This window comes from Epinephelus moara, chromosome 5 (genome assembly GCF_006386435.1).
Source record: "Epinephelus moara isolate mb chromosome 5, YSFRI_EMoa_1.0, whole genome shotgun sequence".
NCBI lineage: Eukaryota > Metazoa > Chordata > Actinopteri > Perciformes > Serranidae > Epinephelus > Epinephelus moara.
The window spans coordinates 29,834,942-29,847,196 of record NC_065510.1 but is presented as its reverse complement, the minus strand read 5'-3'; the positions used below and the strand labels follow the sequence as shown (position 1 = coordinate 29,847,196).

The following is a 12,255-nucleotide window of genomic DNA, read 5'->3' as shown; positions in this document are numbered from 1 at the left end:
GCCACAGGGGGAGCCACAGCGATCGGTCGCATTTTAGCCATTTTTAAGCATTTTTCTGTTGTTATAGCGCCACCCAGTTGCCAATTAGAGTTAAATTTCTCCAGTCACCTTGAGGCGTCCTGTTCTACATATCTACCAAGTTTAGTAAAAATCCATATGGCGGTTAGGCCTAGATAAGAAATTAGCTCTCTAGCGCCCCCATTTTGTTTGGATGGGGTCAATAATGGAGGGGTCCCCTCAGATTATGTGTGGTCATATGCCTACAAAGTTGTGTGGTGATCGGTGAAACCCTTGAGATGTTATACACCTTTATGTGATGAGTCACACCCTCCGCAATATTCATTGCCTTATAGACCATTTTGGTGTTGNTAGGCCTAGATAAGAAATTAGCTCTCTAGCGCCCCCATTTTGTTTGGATGGGGTCAATAATGGAGGGTTCCCCTCAGATTATGTGTGGTCATATGCCTACAAAGTTGTGTGGTGATCGGTGAAACCCTTGAGATGTTATACACCTTTATGTGATGAGTCACACCCTCCGCAATATTCATTGCCTTATAGACCATTTTGGTGTTGGTAAACAGTGAGGTGGGCGGGGCCTCACTGGTCGCAGAAACTGTGACAGTTCCACTGTCAACGGTACAGGCAGGAGCGCAAAAATCAAGAATCATAAGGAATATGGAAGATACATACGCCTCCTCGGATTATTTTAAGGGTTTGTCAACCGAAGACAGGTTAGCTTACTGTAATAAGCTAACAGTTAGCAACGGAGTGAGGTTTCCTGACCTGTACTTTCTGTCGGGTCCCAACGAAATTGCCGAAGTTACAGTGGCCGGACATTTTTTTATATCTTGTGGAGAAACCCAGCGTTTATATACATGAAAAACTCAAGGCATATTAATTCCTTGATGCTTATCATAATTTTGTACTTTGCGGTAATATCCAAGATATTGAATACCGAGATTTATCTGATGGTTTTTGTGCGCTACGGACCGAAGTACTGCCTAGCCAGCGACAAGGACACAAAACAGTGATGTGCAAGACGTGGGCATTTCTGAACAAGTCGACCAACTATATACTGACAGCATATGTATGGCTGGGTAAGTGTTGTTTAATGTAACCTCGCTAGTCAGACCTCAGACATGGGCAACATACGACCTCGGAACCAGGGACGTGCACGCAACGGCCTCAAAGGAAATCAAAACAACCCCCAAAACATCAAAAAAATGCGGCATTGTGTTAACAGAAAACAGAACAATCATAACCTGCCTACCTTCCTGGCGCTGTGTGAACGGCAGCCTGTTGCAGCAGCTCCTATTTTGTGTATTTTAAATTGCTGCTGTGACATTGAAATTTCCCCCTGAGGGATTAATTAAACTGTCTATGAGCAATTTAGTTTGTTTACATGCTAGCGTTACACGCTAATGTTGCTAACTTTAGTCAATGATATAGCCTACTGGGGATGCCTGTTTTATGAGTGCTGCCGTTACTAATTTATCGTTATTGACTACATCTTTGTGTGTGATAAACAGCTGAGAAAATCTTACCTGATATGAAATCGGCACTGCAGAGTTGAGAATTACGGATGGTTTCATCATTCCAGTCCATTCGTTTAATAGCTTGTAACCATAAACGTCTCCTATTCGCCTCAAAGGGTGTCTTCAACGACGGAATACGGTAAAAATTAAGTTTGCAGTTTTTACCATTTCTTTTCTGACACCCAACAGCACAACAAAACATTTCCTCCTCTTTTATCTTCACTTTCCTCGTGAGCTCTCCGTTTTCCTCTGTTGATGTACAAGGTACTTCCGGTGTTTTTCTGCCACCAGGTAACTGCGGTGACGTAAGCGTGACGTCGACTCCGAAGTGGTCTATAGCAGCTCAGTTTTAGTAAGTTTTCCAACTTTTGCCAAGAGGGAACTTTAGATATTGGTCCCTAGATTATGTTCATCGAGTTTCATGCAGATCGGTCAAACTTCCTAGGAAGAGATCGATGCACAGAGGCATCTCTGTGCAAAGTTTCATGTCTCTACGACATACGGGGCATGAGATATGCCCATTCAAAGTTTGCAATTTCAATCGGTTGCTATAGCGCCCCCCTTTGGCCAATTGATGTAATATTGCTTCATTGGTATCCTCCCATGACCCTCTACCACTGTGCCAAATTTCACATGGATTGACCAAGTCAGTGAGGAGAAAAACGTGGAACAGACACACACACAGACAGAGTTTTCGTCATTATATAGTAAGATCTGTTAGAAAACGAGGGAGCATTTCATATTCATCACTAGGTGCTCTCATCTTTCAACAAGCTTATTGGTGGCATCATGAGAATGGCTTGTCTCTGTTGTTTGCTTGTCCAGCAGTAGCAGTCTTTAAGGTAGGCTTGGTAAACTTGGTTCTGTAAAACAGTGATTTTCAAATGGTGTACCACGGCACACTGGTGTGCCAGGATGCAGGTCCAGGTGTGCCATGGGATTATGTGATATACCCACATTATCATTTCAATGTTAAATTGGGCCTATACAAATAATTATGGATGAATTTTTAATTAACTGTATCAGTATGTTGTGTGCACCAATTTCCTAATAAAGAGGCAAACTCTTGCTAAAAAATGTAATTTAACTGAATTTAAAAACCATCACCGGCAACCTATTTGTCAACCTTCACGCATGGGAATTACAAATGTGTGACACATCAAAAGCCCTGGTTGGCAGCCAGTGTGAGGGAAGGAGAAAGCCGTGAGTGGGATGATGGATCGCTTTATTGTAAATTACAACAAAATACCAGCGATGGCAACCTACCACTGAAAGAAAAGAGAAAAAACAAAAGCTGTCAGTAGACAGTATAATGAAATAATAATACGTTATAGAAGTTATTGTGCACAGTTATAGATACAGGTGTGCCTTGTGCCTTTGGCGTGCATTAGGCATAAAAAGTTTGAAAACCACTGCTGTAAAACATGTTTTGTCGTTTGATGACTGTTTTGTTGGGCAAACTATAGTGGTAGTTTTAGCTGATTTAGTCACACTGATGTGAGTGAAAGCTGGCTTGACTGCAATTATTTTAAGAGCATGCCCTGTGGTCGACTCATTGGCATTCTGCGGGCACTGTGTTGGCTAAGCCTTGCCCAGCTAACATGATTTGGAGAAGGCTGAAGAGGACTAACAGCTTGTGAGAAGTGCCTGTGCTTGAGAAAAAGTTACAGTGCACTATGAAGTAAAATGTAGTAAAGTGTCAGTACTGACTAGCGGGTAAGTAAGTATCAAGCACATTTTTCCCAAAAGTTGGTTTCTGTAATTTAGTTTTTATCATGCTGCTGTTTGCTCAAATGTTTTGTTTTGGGGTTTTTTTGATAAGTTTAGTTTTAATTTTTTATTTAATGCTATAAAAGGAGGCTCTAACGTCATGGTTGACAGCTATTCCTGCCAATTAGTGTGCACATGATCAGTGGCGCTGCTCATGATTGGTTGGATGGTTGTATAGGCTGTAACCAGATACAACAGAGATCACTTGACTCTGGCTTCAAATGACATCACCAGCACAAGATGGCAGCGGCCGTAATCAGGATATTTTGGCTTCAGTTTTGTACAGTGGGAGTAAGTGGAGACTTGTTGTCTATCTTTATATACAGTCTATGGTGGAGAGACCAAACAAAGAGCTAAAAAAGAGTGAATATTAGATTAGTATTTATCAGGTGGAGAGAAACATGAATTCAAATAAATGATGTTGCTCGTAACTGCTGGATGAGCTGGTTTAACCACAGCGTAGTCGCCATGTGCAGACAGAAGAGAGAATTTGAAAAATGTTGGCACTGGACTCAAAAAAACACTGAACTTAATCTGGGTTTTTGCAGAAGGCATTCATATCTGTGTTTTTACCTCTCTCCTAACACCTGAACGGGGATTATCACCATGTTAGTATGAAAACATGGTGATAATCTTTTTATCAGATGTGTGCATGTGTGAATGTTTGCGTTAACTGCATTTCGTCAGCCACAATGACAACACCTTCCTGTTTTACTCATTTAAGAGCGTGAAACTGAACCTGGCCTCATCCTCATCTCTACCATACCCATAGAGAAATCTCAGCAATTGAAAGCTTCTGTAAGAAGTGCAACCTCGTGTCCCATTGTCATGCGGTCATTCCCTGGATTAATTAGCCACAGGGGCATCTCACATTGATGACATCAGCATCAGAGATTAAAGATAATGATTTTTGCTGACACATAAAATGTCTCTGTTTAACCAGGCAAGGGCAATTTGCTCCTAATGTGCTCTGAATATGTTTGTGTGTGTTGATACATATGTGTGTGTGAACACAGCATGCGTCAGAAACCAGTCTGGGTCAATGTTGATTAAATAAACAACTGTGTTTATAAAGCAGACCGTCTTAACACGCATGCACAAAAAACACACACACACAGACGAGGCACACCCTATGCTCTTACACCACTTTGTTTTTGTCATTGATGACAAAGAGACAGTGGAATAAAGTTAGTGGATCAACTGACTGAGATTTTTTTACTACGAACAAAAAAAAAAGTGTTTTATGCAGAATGTTATGATGTCACAGTGAAGCTGACCTTTGACCTTTTGGATATAAAATGTCACTACTTAATTATTTTATCTTATCAGACATTTGTATAAAGTTTTGTCATAATTAGCATATGAATTCTTGAGTTACAGCCAAAAATATGTTTTGTGAGGTCACGCTGACCCTGACCTTTGACCTTTGACCTATGGCCACCAAAATCTAATCAGGTCATCTTTGAGTCCAAGTGAATGTATGTGCCATTCCCTTCAGGTGTTCTTAAGATATCACATTCACGAATATGAGATGAATGCAAGGTCACATTGATCTCGACCTTTGACCTTTGACCACCAAAATCTAATCAGTTCATCTTTGTGTGCCAAATTTGGAAAAAACACTCCCTCAAGGTGTTTTTGAGATATTCACAAGAACGGGACGGATGGACATACCTACGGACGGACAAGCCGAAAACATAATGCCTCTGGCTACGGCTATCGCTGGCACAGAGGCATAAAAATTCACAAAACAACTCCACACACACACACACACACACACAAAATCAATTCTGAGAAAGGAAAGCAATAATGTAAAATGATGTACGCACTCCCCAGATTTCCTCCCAGCTCCCTGTTGAAGTTTAGAAACTCCTAGTCCATGTTGAGTTTCACATCAACAGTGAAAAGGGAGGAAATTCAAAGATTCGGGGGCCTGACCCAGCACTTTGGATGCAATTACTCTAACAGGGAGGGTATCTTTGCAGATATATAAATAACATTTGCAGCTGCCACTGAATGTATCCGTGCACAATGACTGTATGTTCATGCACGTGATTATCTTAGTGATCTAATGTGGTGTGCAGCAGAGAAAGACTAATGTGAGGTTCCTTGTGTAGTCACTCACCCAGTGCCTTGACCCACCCTAATGAATAAATAACAGAGAGATCAAATAGAGGAGTCTACAAAAGAAAATATACAGTGCATGAAATATGCAAGACTTGCTTTTACATAAACCCCCTTCCCTCTCTGAGTGTGTAAAAGCATAAGCTGTACTATCAGCAGTGTTTTGTATGTGTAATTCTCTCCGGCTGAGAGGTTCCGCACACAAAATATGTGCTTCTGTGATCTGGCTGGGAAGTGTGACAAATTGTCCCAGTTTTCCTTCTGATTTGAGGTAAAACCACTGATCCACAGTGCTGCTAGTGATCAGACACTCCTTTCAATAAACTGACACTGAAATTACAACCCAGACTGAAATATCTCAACAGCTATTGGATGGATTACCATGAAATTTTGTGCAGACATTCAAGGTCCCCTCAGGATTGATTTTAATTACTTTGGTGAATAGTTTGATGTTCTCCATCATGAGGTTAAAATGTGTCAGATGCTTGAGTTTATGACTAAATATCTGCAAAGTAAACTCCTGTCAGACTCACACTCAGAGAGCAACCTCTACGGCTGAAAATGAACCAATGCACGAGTGGCTCCAGTCAGTCTCCATAGACCTCCATGTTAAAATTCTCAACTTCACAGCAAAAAAAAAAAAATGTGTTTACCGCTGGGTACAAAAAGGGTTTTGGTCTCTGTGGCTAATTTCAACATTCATGACAATTGTACAGGGGGTGAATTTTTTCATGACTTACCCGTTTTAATTTTATTAAGGCTTAAAGTTATGCATAATTAAGAGTCCAAATGCTTGTCCAAATACGGTCACTTCTGGCTCTAATATCCCAAGATGGCGATTGGCCAAAGTGGTGAACCCAAGGCTTCAAAATGGTAGTCCTCGAACCAATGGGTGATGACGCAGCCAACACATTCTCACTCCGACCTCGTCACATATTGACGTTTGGTCATGGACCTTTCACGTCCACATACGATGTGGAAGGCACCCTGGGTGTGTTGGTTGTTGACATTCTGGGACACCGTGTCAAGTTCTGCCTGTTACATGCATTGTCTTCTTTCAAAATACACTTCAATTTTCACAAGAAATTTACTGTTTACATACAGTCTCTTTCAAAATAAACACACTACGTCAGTACCACAAGTGTTGTAAATTGACGTTTCTTTTCCTCCAAAAACAAACGCATGTGGTTGGGGTTAGGCAACAAAAGTTAGGTTTAGGAAAAAAGAACACGGTTTGGCTTTAGAGTCTTACAGGACACAAACACCACTCCCCCGAGTGAAAGTTGGTGTTTGTTGGACCAGTCCACCCCTCCCTCCTGTCGTACTCAGATTTTTTCCGCCATAACTTTTGTTCTCATCCCGCCACATTTCCCCCTGATGCCACCGAGCACCATTAAACTATAACAGCGACCAGGCACGTTTAATGCAGATGTTAAAGGACGGCTTTTTTTGTCAGTGTCTGATGCCGCAAGTCACTGCCTAAAAGCCGGATTTCGATGACCTCTGAGTGAGACCGGGTTGACACAGCAGCTATGTCCATTTTTTTATACAGTGTATGCTCACACCTGTACTTCTTAATTAGTGCCAATTAACAAATGTTAGCATGCTAAGGAACTAATCTAAGATGCTGAACATGGTATACATACCTGCTAAACATCAGCACGATAGTCGTAAGTGCTATATCGTAGGCAACTGGACTTGCTTGCGTTTCTTGAAGACATTTCACCTCTCATCCAAGAAGCTTCTTCAGTTCTAAATGACTGGTACGAAGTTGCAGGCTATGAAGCTTCTTGGATGAGGTGAAACGTCTTCAAGAAACGCAAGCAAGTCCAGTTGCCTACGATACAGCACTTACGATTACCATGACCTGGATGACTGAGAATCTTCACTGACATCAGCACTATAGCATTTAGAGCATTTAGGTCAAAGCTCTGCTGTATCAGTGTTATAAAAGAATCAGTTCCCAACTCTTATGGCATTTTTTTCTACTGCATTACAAAATGACATGTTGTGCTTGTCTAATCTCTGACATTCACCAGGCTCTAATCAGTTCGTCTTCCTTGGCTCCATCCATTGCCTCAATCTCTAAGTCAAAGAAATAACAACAAGGTTGCAATCAAAAAAGTCTCAAACATAGTGTCGCTGTGCTGTCATTTTCACTAAGAAAATTACAAGGACCAAATCAGTGAGACACACCGGCTGCATCCCCAAGCATCACACCATTTAACATGTGTCACTGATGCCCATAACACACATTACATGCGTCATGCAGACAGAGGAAAAAGGAAGATATAAGGGTACAGTGTTGTGTTATTCCAGGGAGCAAGTGTGAAAAACTTGCTGCCTCTCCAGAGAGTTGACAGCATCAACGCTAGAAAATATGACAATGGCATATCCCAACAGGCTGATGTGCACCAGCCTTCATTGTGTGTTGACCTTTGAAATTTTAGCTTGAAACTGTCATATAATCAATACAAGAAGAGCCAGGAGGGAACAGGGTGTGATACTTCATCACTTACTAGCACATGTAGTAACCTTAAACAGTGTGAAGTCTGCCGGTGTGTAGATTCAAGTCTCACTTTATGTCACGCTCTGAAAATGTCTCATTGGGCGGGAAGTATCTTCTACAAGTAAAAGACAGTCCAATATATTAATGGACAAAAGGTCACGGGTCAAAGCAATCACTTTCTTCCAACAATGGCCCCCACAGGCTCCGTCTGCAGTCCTGCTGAATGAGACTTGCCCAGTCTTGTTTTAAAAACAGCCCTCTCTCTTTGTCTGTGTATTGATTGGAAAAAAGTTAAGCCAGTGAAAACTCAAAGCTTTTGACAATAGTGTTCGTGTCAGGACGAAGTTAATGGAAAAAAGACATTAGCTTACTTGGTCTGCTTTCATGTTTGAAGACCAACGTCTGTGAATCAATATCTGTCCTTAGTAAATGTTCCCTGTATGTGCGCCGACCCATCCTGACCAAGCAAATCAAATCTCCAGCCATCATACCATTACAAAAGAGTGGTCTGATGTCTGAGGAAACCACGGAGCCCTCAGGCAGGACAACTTAGGATATTACTTGCTATACTTGGAGAGTGAAAACGCAGAAGGGGGCGAAAGGACGCAGAGGGAGAGGAAGGGCTCTGGTGGAAACACAAGCACAGAGCCAAGTTGGAGCAAAACCTTAAAAAAAAGTGGAAATTGGGGCTACAGAAAATATTGTTTTTTAATTATCAGTGAAATGTCAACTTGCACGATAAACACATTGAACTGAGTCAGCTGAGGGAGTGTTAGTTAAAAAAGCAATTTAAAATGTAACTATCATTCGTTTTTATTGGCACCTTTGTGTTCTGTTCAGTAATCAGTTTGTTCAGCAAAAGAATTTTGGATACATCCTTTTTAAGTTTTGTAATTCAGCAAACAGTTTATTGTATTTTAGCGGTAAACTTACAGAAAAAAAGTACACTTTCTGTTTATCTATCATAAGTAATACTGTGATTGCAATATTTGACAGCTGTATGGCATATTGCATATTTTCCTCGTATCGTGGAGCCGTACTGGAAATCAAGACAGACAGGATAAATGAACTGTTCATGGGACAGGCTTCACTAATGGCCAATCACATCAGCACCTCTCATCCACTTTTAAAGCAGAAAACAATTTTCAAATGGCCCGGGAGGAGAGTCAAGGTGAACTCGTCTGAGGAGAAACCTGTCAGTGAGGCAAGTGTCGAGGCACAAATACACAAATTAAAAATATGACTACCCTGAATACACCACCTGAACTAACAGAAAGCCAGAGGGCATGTGTTTAACAGTTTCCATTTTGTTTTCACAGAGGGCTTCAAGTAACTCTTTTCACCCAGGTTTCATTAATCGGCTGATTGTTGCCTTCATTAGTTGTTTCTCACAGCCCCAGGTGATGTGTTCAGATTGCTTGTTTTATTTGACCATCAGTCCAAATGTGAAAAATAGAGTTAACTATAATTATTTACAAAGAAAAGCAGCAAATCAGAACATTTGTGACGTTAAGACCAGTAAACACTTGACATCTTTGGCTTGAAAAATAAATTATCAGAAAAGTTGCAGTTAAATTTCTGCCAATCAGTTTATTGATTAATTGAGTATCTGATGCAGCTCTGTGATCACAGAAAAATAATTCTATGATCTTGATGTAATAGGATTTTCCTTATTACAGCAACCACCACATGCGCACAATTAGTCTCATATGTAGGGATACAACATTGATTTATGTCTAATGTGGCCTCTATAGGCTACTGTAAACTAACAGTTGATGACTGCAGGGCCACTCTCGGCCCCTAAAGGCATATTACAGAGACTCTGGTTGCAGCTGCATTAGGCTGTGCAAATGTCAAATGAAGGCAGAAAAATAACTGTCAGAGGTTATAATGTCTGCTTATTCTGGATGATTACCCAGCACAATCCAGTAGGTCTTTACGCAGTGATAACAACATTCAGGGGTTACAGAAAGGAAATGAAGTTTGTTGAGATTACAAATTATTCAGTCCAATTTCAGATGAAAACAGTGCTTGTTGTGTTATCATCACACAATAATCATTCAGCAATCACATGAGATTCAAACTAAATCATCATGCAGCCAGCTTTCAGCTGCACTTCACATCACACAACCCGCATCTTTGTGGAGCCACAAAAATACCCAATGTGGTACAGCAATATTAACAAGCATCTGCAACCGCGTATTTATGGCTTTGCAGGAAAATGAAAACCTGCTGGCGAGAGAGAAAGACAGAGCAGGCAAAAAGAGGAGATATTCATCTTACTCCAGACTTTTCATAATTTAATTTCAAGTGATCATATGCCGCTCATTCACCATGAGTAAACAGGCTGTGACAAGCAATACAGTATCCATGCTGTGTCTGTCTTATCACCTCATCTGATGTCTCAAACGGCTGCAACTACGCATCAGCAAGCAAAATGATCAAATCAAGTTATGTTTATTTGCCACATTCACAATCAGAGGCTTGGTCCAACTAACAAGCAGGGGAAAAAGTATGTAAAATAGATTATTTCAAAGAAACAATGAGACAGTAAATGAGAAACTCAACAGTGAGACAGGATAACCAGTGGGTCTGCATACTGCAGGCTATATTATACACACTGTATGACATTATGAATCGTGTGTAATGAGTTATGAATCACCTGATGAGGGCAAGCATATAATGAATAAAAATCACAGTGAACTTGGTGTGCTGTTTATTTAGAGTACGCCTGTTGACCTGTTGATAGCAGAAAAAGGAAACAGATTATTTTATCAAAGTTCTCGTCGTATGGCACGATCGCGCTCACGTAACCAAAGAGCGCGCACGCACACATACACACACACACACACACACACACACACACACCACACACGAAGCACCTCCAAAAGTTGAAGCTGCGCTCTCCTCCAGAATAAAACAATGTTTGGACCGCAGGGAGAAGAAAAAGAAGAGTCAACTTCTCATTTGAGTTACATCAGAAAGTTGGAGCAGACCTACACCCTGCTCCTCTAAAGCTTCTAGAGAATAGAAACACAGGACAGAGTAAAGATGACCAGAGCAAAGATCACTAAAACCAGTTTTTACCTATGCGTCCAGACCTCCTCGTGCGCCCCTGGCTCCCCCAGTCCGCCCGCTGCTCATCTCCCGGCCCGGCCCATCACCGCAGGTACAGTCCAGAGAGCAAAGCCAGCGCGCATCACCGTGTCCAGAGGTAGAGACAAATAAAACAAGGGCGCTGAGGATGCAAATAAAGGAATAAAAAAAAAAAGACTGGACTTTTAACCTTTCCCTTGTCCGGTTAGGTTTCTGTCCAGGCTCACTTTACTTTCTCTGTGTCTATAAATCACTTTTCTAGATGGAATCGCGCCCTTGTTGCAGCGGACTGAAGTGCGTCGGACTGAACGAGGCTGGATGATCCGCTGTTGGCGCTCACAGCTCCCGATTTCTGTCATACCTCTCAGACTATACAAGATGACTTCCGGTGGAAAGTTTCACAATATAACCACAACGAGTGTGTGCGTGTGCTTGCGTCATGAAATGTCTCACTTTTGATCACATAGGTCTGACCTGCCATATAAAGAATACCAAGGCAATAAAATAAGGCAGGGGTAAATTTGTTCAGTCATCATCATCATCATCATCATCAACATGTTCACTCTAAAGGAGTCACGCTTTTACTTTCTATTTACCCTTCATGCTGCTGCAACTCTTTTAAAATCATCACAAATTACTTGATTTTATGATTTATAGTTTTACAACTCTATGATTTCATGAATCTGTTAATCCATGTTTTAAACTGTTTTAAATGTCCTGTTATATTGAATTGCCTTGTCTGTTTTATGTGAAGCACTCAGTACTTATACGACCCTTATTGTAAAGAACTTTGTGCTGCATTTCTTGTATGAGAGGTGATATATAAATAAAGTTTGTTATTATTATTTCTATTAAAATTTAAGCTGGGCGGCACGGTGGTGTGGTGGTTAGCACTGCATGCTCTCCCCGTGTCAGCATGGGCCCTCTCCGGGCACTCCGGCTTCCTCCCACAGTCCAAAGACATGCAGGTTAATTGGTGACTCTAAATTGTCCGTAGGTGTGAATGTGAGCGTGAGTGGTTGTTTGTCTCTATGTGTCAGCCCTGCGATAGTCTGGCGACCTGTCCAGGGTGTACCCTGCCTCTCACCCGATGTCAGCTGGGATAGGCTCCAGCCCCCCGCGACCCTCAAGAGGATGAAGCGGTTAGAAGATGAATGAATTAATGAATTAATGAATTAATGAATTAATGAAAATTTAAGCTTTTATTGCTCCCTGGTGATA

At 41.3% G+C, this 12,255-nt stretch overlaps 1 protein-coding gene across 2 annotated transcripts in view; it reads right to left on the bottom strand.

The window, feature by feature from the left end:
- The window catches only part of gcgrb (glucagon receptor b), a 74,296-nt gene extending 62,969 nt beyond the window's left edge, over nucleotides 1-11,327 (bottom strand). For both annotated transcript variants that reach the window (XM_050045548.1, XM_050045549.1), the window contains exon 1: nucleotides 11,026-11,327. The gene's annotated coding sequence lies outside the window, so the exon portion shown is untranslated. The remainder of the gene's footprint in view (nucleotides 1-11,025) is intronic.
- Nucleotides 11,328-12,255: the final 928 nt, after the last annotated feature.